Source organism: Mustela erminea, chromosome 16, assembly GCF_009829155.1.
Source record: "Mustela erminea isolate mMusErm1 chromosome 16, mMusErm1.Pri, whole genome shotgun sequence".
Lineage (NCBI taxonomy): Eukaryota > Metazoa > Chordata > Mammalia > Carnivora > Mustelidae > Mustela > Mustela erminea.
Genome location: NC_045629.1, coordinates 40,687,154 through 40,698,976, shown reverse-complemented (window position 1 = coordinate 40,698,976; position 11,823 = coordinate 40,687,154). Strand labels below are relative to the sequence as shown.

Below are 11,823 nucleotides of genomic sequence, written 5' to 3'. Positions count from 1 at the left end.
CTAAGCATCTGGCTATTGGCTCTGACGTGAGGCGCGCAGTGATGACGTGACCGAAGCCATTTTGGGCATTCATTTTATTTTGTGAGGTGCTTCGGAACGCTTTTAGTCTTTACTTTTGGTCCCGTTGCGAAGGAGAGTTGTTCAAAAGGTAAGCGGGAGGAAGAAAACTTTTGAGTAAAACTGTTGATAATTACCAATGGGAATTTTGGGGCTGACTCAAACAGGAGGAAATTAAGTTTTGTTTATTGTTTTAAAGGTCGAAATAACTGAGTTCGAGAGAAACAGTTTATAATCGAGAAAATGCCGCCTCTTGAAACGGATATAGCAGTGGAAGCCGGAGAGAGAGTAAGATTTGAGTATCGTGTAACACAGGAGCTTAAAAATCTGTGTTCAGTAATAAAGCAGCTAATGTCAGAGCGCCTTAGACGTATCAGGGAGTTGAAAGAGATAACGGAAATGTGCGAGCCTGATCAGTCACAAAATCGAATTACCGAAGTAAATGCAGAACAAGAGAAACCGCAGGCAGGAGAAGAGGAAAAGTAAAAGAGATTAGAAGCGAAATCTACAGCATCGGTTCAGCAGATACACATAATAGGAATACCTGAAACAGAAGACAAAGCAAATGAAGCTGAAACAATAAGGGACTAATTGAAGAAAATTTTCCAAATTCGAAGAAAAAGCTAAATCTGCAAATAGAAAAGGTTAAGAGAGTACCAGTAAAACAACAAAAAGAAAGCAACACCTACTCATATCCCATTGACTTTATTAAATTGGAAGGATAAAGAAGAAAAATTCTACGAGTATTCAGAGAAAGCAGGTTAACTATAAGGGATAAAAGTCAGACTGACCCGATTTTTCTCTTTCAGCTCTAAATGCCGAAAGGCAGGGGAGCAATATCTCTAGTTTCAAGGGAAAATAATTTTGAGCCAAGAGTTATATATCCTGCCAAGTTACGGTTTATATATGAAGGCAACTGGAGGACGTTCCCAGATACACAGGAGTTAAGAGTTTTTTTTCTTTATTTGTTAAATGCTGTTACTACAGCCCGCAAAAACGAGTCGTGAGACAGTTGTATGGGAAAAAAAAAAAAAAGTCGGGTAAACATTAAAGCTAGTTAAATATCATTAAGATTACATTGTTATGTGTAGAGTTATGAAACTAAATGCAAAGATAAATTAAGTTGGGTCTATAATTTCAGTTTGTCTTGTTTTAGACTGAAGAGATGTGCTAAATGTTCAATTTAGAGACTAAGTACTGTGTTTAGTTTGTAATGTGGATAAAAGTATGCATGCTCTACAGCTACAAAATTAAAGGGCTTTGTCATTGTGGTGGGGAAGGACACCTAGAGTAAAGGCATTCCAAGTGTTAATCTGATAAAATGGGAAGTTGGTACAGTTTTGTGTCCTTTATTTTTAATTACAGAGTGGGGAAAGTAACAAGTTTGTTTATAATGTTCATATTGACAGTGTAAAGAGAAAATTTCTAAATCCCTGACTGGGGAAGTGGTAGATAAAAGCATTGTTTTATGTACATCTTGCCTTGGGAAAACCAGTAGTAACCGTTTCATGTAGTAGTTCGTTCTAAGTAAATTTGACAAAGAGATAAGTGTTACAGATAAAATTAAAATATACCAATTTTATGAATTGGAAAAGAAGTGGTGAAAAAACAAAGCAAGGAAACATTAAAATTAGCATAAAATAGATTAACAGAGATACAGGTGAATTATCACACTCATAAACGGACTAAGTACCCCTGTTAAAAAGATTCAAATTGGGTCAAAAATCAATCTCTGAACCTGGATCTTCACATTTGGATCAAACAAAGGATAAAGGAGTTTAAAGATAATAAAAACTGTTAAGTCATAGAAATTGAACTAGGGAACAACATTTTTATCAGAATTTAAGCTGTAACAAACTATAAAACAGTGTGGGATATAACTTTTAAGAAGCTTTATGTGGTAAATAATATGGCATTCATCTGTAAAATGTTCACTGTCTTGATGTGAGTTGTAGTTTTTCTGATGTATACATAGTTTTTAAAATAAGTGTATTTCAAGTACTTAATAAAATAATTCTTAATTCAGTTACATATGGCAGTACATATATTGGATACTGACTTCAACACTTCCAGTCTTTAGTAAAGTAAATGAAATGGAATACATTAATTAGGAGGAGTGTGTATGTGTGTATAATATGTATTATTTTGCTCCTTTTGCATTCTTCTCAAATTATCCTGAAACATTTCCAAATGATCTTGTACTAGAATACAGAGAAAACTTCAGTCCAAGAGCACATTGCACAAATGACTACTTTGCAAGAAAGCTTAGAAACTAAGTTTAAAAGCTGAAAAGTCGTTCTTGGAATTTTGGGATGTTCTTAAATATCTTGGGTTAAAGAAAATTGTAACAAAGACTTATATTTTAGGAAATGGTACAATAAGGATATTATACATTATATGTTATGGAATGAATGTACAAAAGGCAAGAAATGGAGTGAAAACATTTAAGTGAAGGATGGAATATGCCCCTAAGATAGACTTACTAATTGGAATTTGTTAATTTTGTTACCTTCCATGTAGTGGGTTTTTTCCAATATAAGTGGCACTCTAATAATAGTGCCAAATAAGGCACTATTTCAAGTGCCACAATTAACATCTTAGTGACAGATTTCTCCCAACTGAGTTTTCACATAAGTTCTAAACAGCTCATTTTCGAAGAGGGAGAAGCCAAAGTCTTTTCTCACCACTACAACCCCCATATACAAACACACGTTTTGTCTCTTTCTTAGACCTCCATATAGTATTTCTGGCAGAGTGGTTTTTATACGGAAATTCTGCTCCTCAGAAAAGCAATATCAGCATTATCTAGGAGCTTATTAGAAATTATCTCAGGTTAATAGCAGCATGGGATTAGATTATAATAAAATACATTAAACATCTATAAACTTTCTCACTGAACATAATGCATTTTGCGTTATGAATGCTTAATAAATGTTAAGTAGCATTAGAATCTAGAAATAGTTTTGCTGAAACAGTGTTACTATATAAAAGTTCTTGCATTTGAATTATAAGTCTTTTTGGTTTTTCCAAATATTTCAGGGTAAGACAGGTACTTCTGTTTTCCTCCTGTCTTGAAAATTTATAAAGTTGGGACATGGAAATTTCAAGTTGAACAATCCAAATTTTAGAAATGTTGAAGTATAGCATGGCAAATGGTAAAGGAATGAGCCTCTCTAATAATAGTAATAGGTCTCTCTAGTGAATAAAATAACCTTGGGGTGGATTTAAATTCAAGTTGTACAGATAGTTCAAGATTTCTGGATGAAATCAAAGATTTATAAAAGCTGTAAAAGGCCTTTATTTAACTATAGAATTGGTGACAAGTGATAAATAGAAGGATTACAGCAATTGAAACAGCAGCTCTAGTAAATTACAGACAGGACTTTTTTTGGATTCTCTAATGTTGAATTCCCCTGAAGATGATAACATTCTTGTATTAGTCAGTGTGGGCTAAAATATGCTAACCAGTTGCCTGAAGATGTATTAAAATGCAGATGATACAACAACATATTTGGGATAGAGCTGAGATTGTATTTTTTTTTTTTTAAGATTTTATTATTTGACAGAGGTCACAAGTAGGCAGAGAGGGAGGGGGGAAGCAGGGAAGCTGAGCAGAGAGCTTAATGCAGCCCGATCCCAGGACCCTAAGATCATGACCTGAGCTGAAGGCATAGTCTTGAACCCACTGAGCCACCCAGGCGCCCCTGAGATTATATTTCTTAAAAGCTCCCATGTAATGATCCTGCCAGTCTGGACACACTTTCAGGTAGAAAAATAAGACCTTCGCTGTGTCTACTAACCATGAAAATGAGGCTCAAAAAGTAATTGGCTTAAGGCTGCATAGTAAGTATTAGCCAAATCTGATTTCAAGAGTATAATTTTGTCATCTATGTAATCCTACCTTGTCCACACTACAGCACCTACTTACAAGATCGTTGTGAGGATAAACTTCTAGTTTATATGATAAGGAAGAATGCTTATTACTTGCGTTAAGGTACATACCCAGAAAACAATGGCTTATGGAGGGAAAAATGAGTTTTGTGTGTAACATACTGATCATGATTTGTGACAGGAATTGGTGGATAAGTCAGGTATTTGGAAATTCAGGTCTAGAGCCAGAAGAGAGAACAAGATTGGAAATTTAGATTTTAGTTTTCTGATTTGAAGACAGTATTTGAGGCCATAAGGAATCGTCCTGGAAAGGAGATTAAAGCTTAAGGGACACCTGTGTTTGATGGGTAGGTATTACAGTGAAATAGAAGATTGAGATTTATAGTTCCAGTTGAATTTAACATAAAAAACAACACACACTATAGTCAGCCTTATACTTAGTGATGGGTAATAAGGAGTATGGGACTTTTGTCTTTGTACAAAAGCCTTTTTTTTTTAATTCGTAATTTTCAAACTTAAAAATACAATGGCACACCCATTGTCCTAAATATTCTAATACGTAGTTCACTGCAACATAGTCGATTTTTGTTTCCAGCAGTTATTCCTAGAAAGTCACACTGAATTAGCGAATAACTGTATCATAGCATCGGGAGGAAAGATAGATTTAGGTTCCTGTGAACCTCTGGTCACATTATTTTCATCAACTTATCTATACATAACCTTGTTTGAAGATACTTTATTTAATATATGTTGTTGATTCACCAACATTAAACTCATAGCCAACAGCACTGTAATACATGGCCTGAGCAAATCTTACTTAACATACTTTCTCTGTAAGGCACATCAGAGCCTTGAACTTAGGAACATACACTAGCCAGCCCTATTCTTGGACCATTTAAATAAGCAAAATCACCAACAAAAAGCATAAATATATGAAAAGTATATCATGAAAAGGGCACTTGTTTGCAGCATGGGGGCCGAGACCAGAAGACTGTCCCCTTGTCTCACTTCATCTGGGCCCATGCATGTAAGAAGTCTCAAATGTGCTGCTACTCTGCACATGGACATACCCATGAAAGCACCATAAGTATTGATTTGGGGGTTTTCTAATAAATTTTAGGAAACAAATTCACATACATAACTTGCAGAAAATGAATATGGACTATAATTCAACGTTTTTTTTTAAGGATTTCCAACTGGAATTGGGAAGCTACATTTACACCAAAAGCCGAACACTGATCAGACTTCCACAGAATTAAGGATCACTGCAATGGTCCTGAAAGACTTGTACGTGATCACCATGAACACAGTGGTTTTTACTTCTTTCCTTTCTGTTGGCCCTGAACCAGCACGTCTGAATTCCTAACAGCTGTTATTTTGCTGTTTTGTCTGGGACAGCAAGAGGAGAATGTTCCCAATATGGAACAGAGCCAGGCTGAAATCTAGACTCTCTGTCCCAAATATTAATTTCAAAGAACTCTTAACAAGACTTAAATGATGATATAAATCTATATGCCCAAAAAGTGCAAAAAAAATTGAGGGTTTGTGTTTTTCATTTGACCAGACTGCGTAACAGATACCATGCAACCAATTATGAAATAAGATTGCTGTTCAAGGGTCACATCACCCAACTGCAAAGCTCATAAGGGTTAGATACATTGCTGAAGGAAATTGGGCCTTGGTTTGGTTTGGTTTGTTTTTTAAGATTATTTTGGAGAACCTCAGGCTGATTCCCCTTTGAGCACAGAGCCCCACACAATCCCGAGATCATGAGCCAAACAAAACCAAGAGTTAGATGTTCAGCAGACTGAGCCACCCAGGCTCTCTTGGGCCTTAGTTTTAATTAATTGGCAATTTTGAGCAGCTCATTCTAAAAGCTCATAAAAGTAATAATAAAGCAGTGGGGTGCCTGGGTGGCTCAGTGGGTTAAAGCCTCTGCCTTCAGCTCAGGTCATGATCTCAGGGTCCTGGGATCGAGCCCCACATCGGGCTCTCTGCTCAGCAGGAAGCCTGCTTCCCCCCGCCCCCTTCTGCCTTTCTGCCTACTTGTGATCTCTGTCTGTCAAATAAATAAAATCTTTTTTTAAAAAAGTAATAATAATAATAAAGCAGTACATGTCTTAGTCTTAGGTGGCCATAAACAAAACTATGGGCTGGTGTCTTAACAAACTTATCTCTTACAGTTCTCAAAGCTGTGAAGTCCAAGATCCAGGTGCCAGCCAACTCCGTTTCCGATGAGAGCTCTTCCTGACTTGTAAACACCTGCCTTCTCATCATGCTTCTGCATGGCAGAAAGAGGGCAGAAAGAGGGCGAGTGGGGACAGAGGAAGAGAGGGAGGCGGAGAGAGCAGGCTTTCTCGTGTCTTAATAGGGACACTAATTGTATTGGGTTAGGGTTCTAACCTTACAACCTCATTTAACCTTAATCACTTCTTTATTCCAAATATAGTACTCCCAACGAGGAGGGGGTTAGAATTCAACCTATGAATTTTTTTGTGTGTTGATGGGGCACAGTTCAGTCTTAATAATATAGGAAGGCAATACAATTTTTTTTTTTAAGATTTTATTTATTTGACAGAAAGAGATCACAAGTAGGCAGAGAGGCAGGCAGAGAGAGAGAGGAGGAAACAGACTCTCCACAGAGCAGAGAGCCCGATGTGGGGCTCGATCCCAGGACCCTGGGATCATGACCCGAGCCAAAGGCAGAGGCTTTAACCCACTGAGCCACCCAGGTGCCCCAGAAGGCAATACAATTTAATGCAGCCTAAAATAACTGCTGGTTTACCAACACTGAGCTTTTAGGCAGCAACCTTAGTTGTTACGTGCTAAATTTCTTAATTATAAAAATGTGGAGTGAAGTCAACTTGAAATTTTGAGTGTAAGAGCTTTTTTGGTTTCTGAAAAAATTAACTCTACATTGTTTTCTCTCAAGAATTGCAAGTATGAAATTTATTTTCAAAATATGGCTGCTGTGATTGGTAAAATGGACACTGGGGTTTTTATAAAGTTCTTTTGTATATTACTATCTTGTTTAAGCCTCAAACAATTCAGTAAGACATGGAAAACGAACTATTACCAGTGTCAAGTGTCTTTTAGAGAGAAAGGTCTGCGAGGTTTGAAATGGAACAAACAGTATAATAGTAAAGAAATGATTGGAGCGCCTGGGTGGGTGGTTCGGTGGGTTAAAGCCTCTGACTTTGGCTCAGGTCATGATCCCAGGGCTTTCTGCTCAGCAGGGAGCCTGCTACCCCCGCCCCTGACCCCCCACCACCCGCCTGCCTCTCTGCCTACTTGTGATCTCTCTCTGTCAAATAAATAAATAAATTCTAAAAAAAAAAAAAAAAAGAAAGAAAGAAAAAAGAAAGCCATATTACCTTTTAAAAATTAAAAACATTTCTGCAGAAATCTTGAACAAGATAGAGATGATAAGTGTTACCCATTATCCCACCATGCAGAGATGCCCTGAGAATGGGATATTTCCTTCTGGAAATTACTTTCAAATTTTCAAATTTAGACCAAAACTATATATACATTTCTGCTTTTTGTTCATTTGCAATTGTAATACAGACATTTCTCCAAGTCGTTTTTTCCTCAAAAACAGTTTTACTGCTACATGTATTTCCCACCACATGAAACAGCTGTCAAAAACCACTTTTCACCTTGTAGTTTGCTTCTCAGCAATATCAGACACTATTGACTATCTCTTCTGTCCACGTTTCTCCTGAAATGTCAGTGAAGTCTGTCCTTGTCCCATTATATAAAAAAGGAAAAAGAAATGTGTTCTTCCCACCCACCTTTCCTATTTCCCTGTTGAATTTGTTTGACTTCTCTCCATAAGAGTTATCACCAACTGATGTATATATATATCCTTGTTAAATTGAGTATTGTCTATTTCCTCTCTTCGCTTCCATGACACACCTTCTCCTGCTTTTTTTCCGTTGGTCCTGACTACTCCTTCTGTCTCTCACTGAAATTTGCTGGTTCCCTTAGGGCTCTGACCCAGGCCCATTTTTCTCCTAACTTCCACTCCCGTGGCTTCAATTACTACATCTCTGTGCCAACTGGACCTTTCTCCCAAGGGCTGGAGTCATGCATATGAATAGAGCCTCCTGGGTGGCTTCACTAGGATTGTCCCACAGGTGCTTTGATTTTAACTTGCTAAACACCGACTCTTACCTAATTTGTTTGGGTTTTTGTTCTTTTTTAAAATAACATTTCTGTATTTCTGGGATTTTTTAAAAAGATTTTATTTATTTGACAGGCGGGGGCGGGGAGCAGAATGGGGAGTCATCACTCTCTTAATGAAAAGTCTCTCTCTCTTAATGAAAAGTCATTAAGAGGGAAAAGCTGAGCAGGGAGCCTGAATCAGGACTTGATCCCGGGACTCCAGGATCATGACCTGAACCTAATGTTTAACCAACTGAGCCACTAAGGCGTCCCAGGATTTTTATTCCCCTAATCTCAATAAATGGCACCACTCCACATTGTAGAAGTCGCCACGTGTTTCTGTTTCTGCATTGATCTCGATCCCATCTACTCCCAACCTCAGAACTTCAGCTTTTTTGGTCATTTTTTTTTTCTGTTTTTAGAAAAATCCAGCTTCTTCCTACCTAAAAGTTTTTTAAGTTTTTCGCTATGGGCTTCCTTGGGAAAAACATTCCCCAAATTTTCTAAAACTGACTGTTATCATTCAGGTCAAAATTAGTATGTTTCATTTATCAGAGATGCAGCACCTAAACAACAAGCTACTGTTGGAGGCGGGAATGGTGGGGGGGGTGGCACTCATGATATACATATATCACTTACCTCAAGGAGCTGTCAGTGACTTGACCTTCTGTAGCACCGTCAGGGCCCTGATTACCCTCTAGTAGTGTCGTTTTCTTGCCTTTTTTCTTTTATAGTTTTATTTATTGAGATGTAATTCACATACAATAAACTGCAACCAATTAACCAGCGCCACCGTTGTCTCAGTTGCTCATGTTAGAAACCTAGGTATCATTCCTGACTACCGTTTTCCCTTACTCTTTCCTTTGAGCAAATCCTTAAACCCCACCTTCTAAATGTATCTCAAATCAGTTAACCTATTTCCAGTTCCTGGCATCACTTTAGGTCCAAGCCTGAATCATTTCTCACTTGTATTATGAAAATATGCCCGCTGGGTGCTTGGGTGGCTCAGTCATGAAGCATCTGCCTTCGGCTCAGGTCATGATCCCAGGATCCTGGGATGGAGCCCCTCATTGGGCTCCCTTCTCCACAGGAAGCTGGTTCTCCCTCTCCCACTCCCCCTGCTTGTGTTCCCTTTCTCACTATGTCCCTCTCTGTCAAAAAATAAATAAAATCTTTAAAAAAACCAAAACTCTCTCAAGTTTATTCTTTATATACAATGTGAGTTATCTTTCTAAAATCGAAGCCAAATTTAAGAGTTTATCTCTTAAAGTAGATTTTCAATAAAGTGTGTGTTTCTTCACATACTTCTCAAGGCCGTCTCCAGTCTCATCGCATGCCGCATTCTGTTATAATCTAGTAAAGCCATTCTGGCCTTTGGTATCTTGAACTCTCACACCATCTCTTCCTTCGGGAACGGAGTACCTTTGGAAATAGTGCTTTCTTACCACTGGAAATATTGATCTGCCTTCACTCCCTAACCACTCTTATCCACAATATTTACCACAATACTTACCACAATATTTGCCCATTCATTCCCAATCGTAAGTACCTTAATTAGTCCCCCTTATAATACTTTTACTTTTCTTCTGTTTTTTTTTTAATATGAATATACCTTTATGAAGCGCAGAGTAACTAGATTCGCCTTCTTCACGTTTTTGTCCTCATTCCCTAATGTAGTACTTTGCACACAAGTCATTTAGTAAACACTTCATTCAAACATGGACTGGATGAGCATTTAGCAATAATAAAGACAAATAAAAGAACATTTAAGCTCCCTTTCATCTTCATACAGTTATGGAAATATTGTCCCATATTTTATTATCAATATTCTCAGACTCAAATCAGTCCTCAGTGGTAATTAGAAGACAAAAGATCAGATCTTGACCCTGCAATGAGATTTTACCCAATGGCAAATAACGGAATACCAGTAAGTGAAACGAAATACCTTATAGTACTTTCTCTTTTGGCCTTTTAGCTTTCTAGTTTGTGTCTTAGTTGTATTGTATTTCACCATTTTCAAGTATTTTCAGTTGCAGTGTTCTCAAGTTTCTCACTTTTGTTTTCTTGCCAATTTCTAAGTCCTTCTCACTAAATTATTTTTCTTCCTTTATGATAATTTTTTTTCTGCTTTTCCTTTGCCAACACTAAACAATCACGTGGTACCAGTTAACAATCCTAATGTGATGGAACCTGATGTAGTGGGTATGGCAACTGGTACTCAGCATCCATTCCAGCTTCTTCCTAAAAGTGAAAGAAATTTTAAGGACTGGAAAGAGTACTCTATTTCTTCTATCTCATATAGGATTCTGGATTCAAATTAATTTCCATCAGTTAGAGGGACTTGCCCAAGATTCATGGAGTAGGGCTGTTTTTTCTTATTTCTTATTTCTGTTATGCCTGATTAGGACTTTTACAGAGAACTTGGGTGGCACTGCAGCAGCATTCCAGTGTCCAGTGCCTTGCACCTCATCTCTGGGTATTTTTCTGTCTCTGGTCAAGGCCATGGAGATGTGTTCTCGAAGTCAATGTGTCTTGTGGCAGCCTGTTTTATAGCCTCTTTATGCCTCAGTTTCTAATTTTAAGCTGAGGGGGATGGTAAGATGGGAAAGCCATATCTTTATTTTTTACCATACAACTATTTTTTCAAATGAAATCTTTTGCAGAAGACTAGTGTATGAAGCAGATAAAACAGAGCCAATGAGACTGAAAGGAATGAGTGACATGAAACCTTACCTACTATTCCCTAAACTTGAGGCACCTCTAATGAGCCTTGAGGAGTTTAGTTTTAACATCACTGGATAATCTGAAGCAGAAATCCAATCTGCATGTATTTTTGGAATCATCTGAAGAGATGATTAGTTTTGTTTCTAACGCTATTGTCCTGGTCTCTTTCCCAAAAAGTCTGCTATTGGGACCAAGCAGGTGTATTTTTTTAAATCTTCCCAGATCACTCTAATATGCAGCGAAAATTGGAAATAACTTCTTCAGATAGCTTTTTTTCTGATTCTGATCACTCAGCTTTTCATTGCTTTTCTTTTCATTTTTTTAGTTGTATATGTATGTGTGTGTATATATATATATACACATATATATGTATATATATTTGCCAAAAAACTTCTCAAAAAAAGAAAATACCATATCCATAAATTTTATCTGGTGAATTCTATCAAACACTCAAGGAATAAATAACATCAGTGCTACACCATATATTTTCTAGAAAATTGCAGGAGAAATCATTCCCCATCTCATTTTATGAGGTCTGCCCAAAAAATACAACCCCAGCAAAGATTTTACAAAAAGGGTAATTTCAGAGCAATATCTCTCATGAATAATCCTTTATGGAGTATTAGAAAATCAAATCCAATTATACACAAACTGGATACCACAATATGTTCAAGTAGCATTTATTGCAGGAAAGTAGAGTTGAGTTAATAAAAAAAAAAATCATTTAAAGAAATTCAGCATACTAACAAAAAAAGGAGAAAATTATTAATTCAATAGAGACATAAAAAGCTTTTGGAAAAAATCAACACTGATTCATGAAAAAACCTGGCAAACTAGGATAGCATAGAATTTCCTCTAACTACTAAAGAATATCCAGAAAACCATTCCTCCAACATCATACTTTTTTTTTTTAACTTTGGGACTTTATTTTTTATTTTTTAACATTTTTAAATTTAAATTCAATTAACTAACATTTATTATTGG

The 11,823-nt window shown here is 36.9% G+C and overlaps 1 long non-coding RNA gene across 1 annotated transcript; it reads left to right on the top strand.

The window, feature by feature from the left end:
* Window positions 1–27: 27 nt before the first annotated feature.
* Window positions 28–1,092, top strand: LOC116575072. The gene is made up of 2 exons (XR_004279590.1): window positions 28–148; window positions 257–1,092. It is a non-coding gene; the product is annotated as an uncharacterized LOC116575072 (long non-coding RNA).
* The last annotated feature ends 10,731 nt before the right edge of the window (window positions 1,093–11,823 follow it).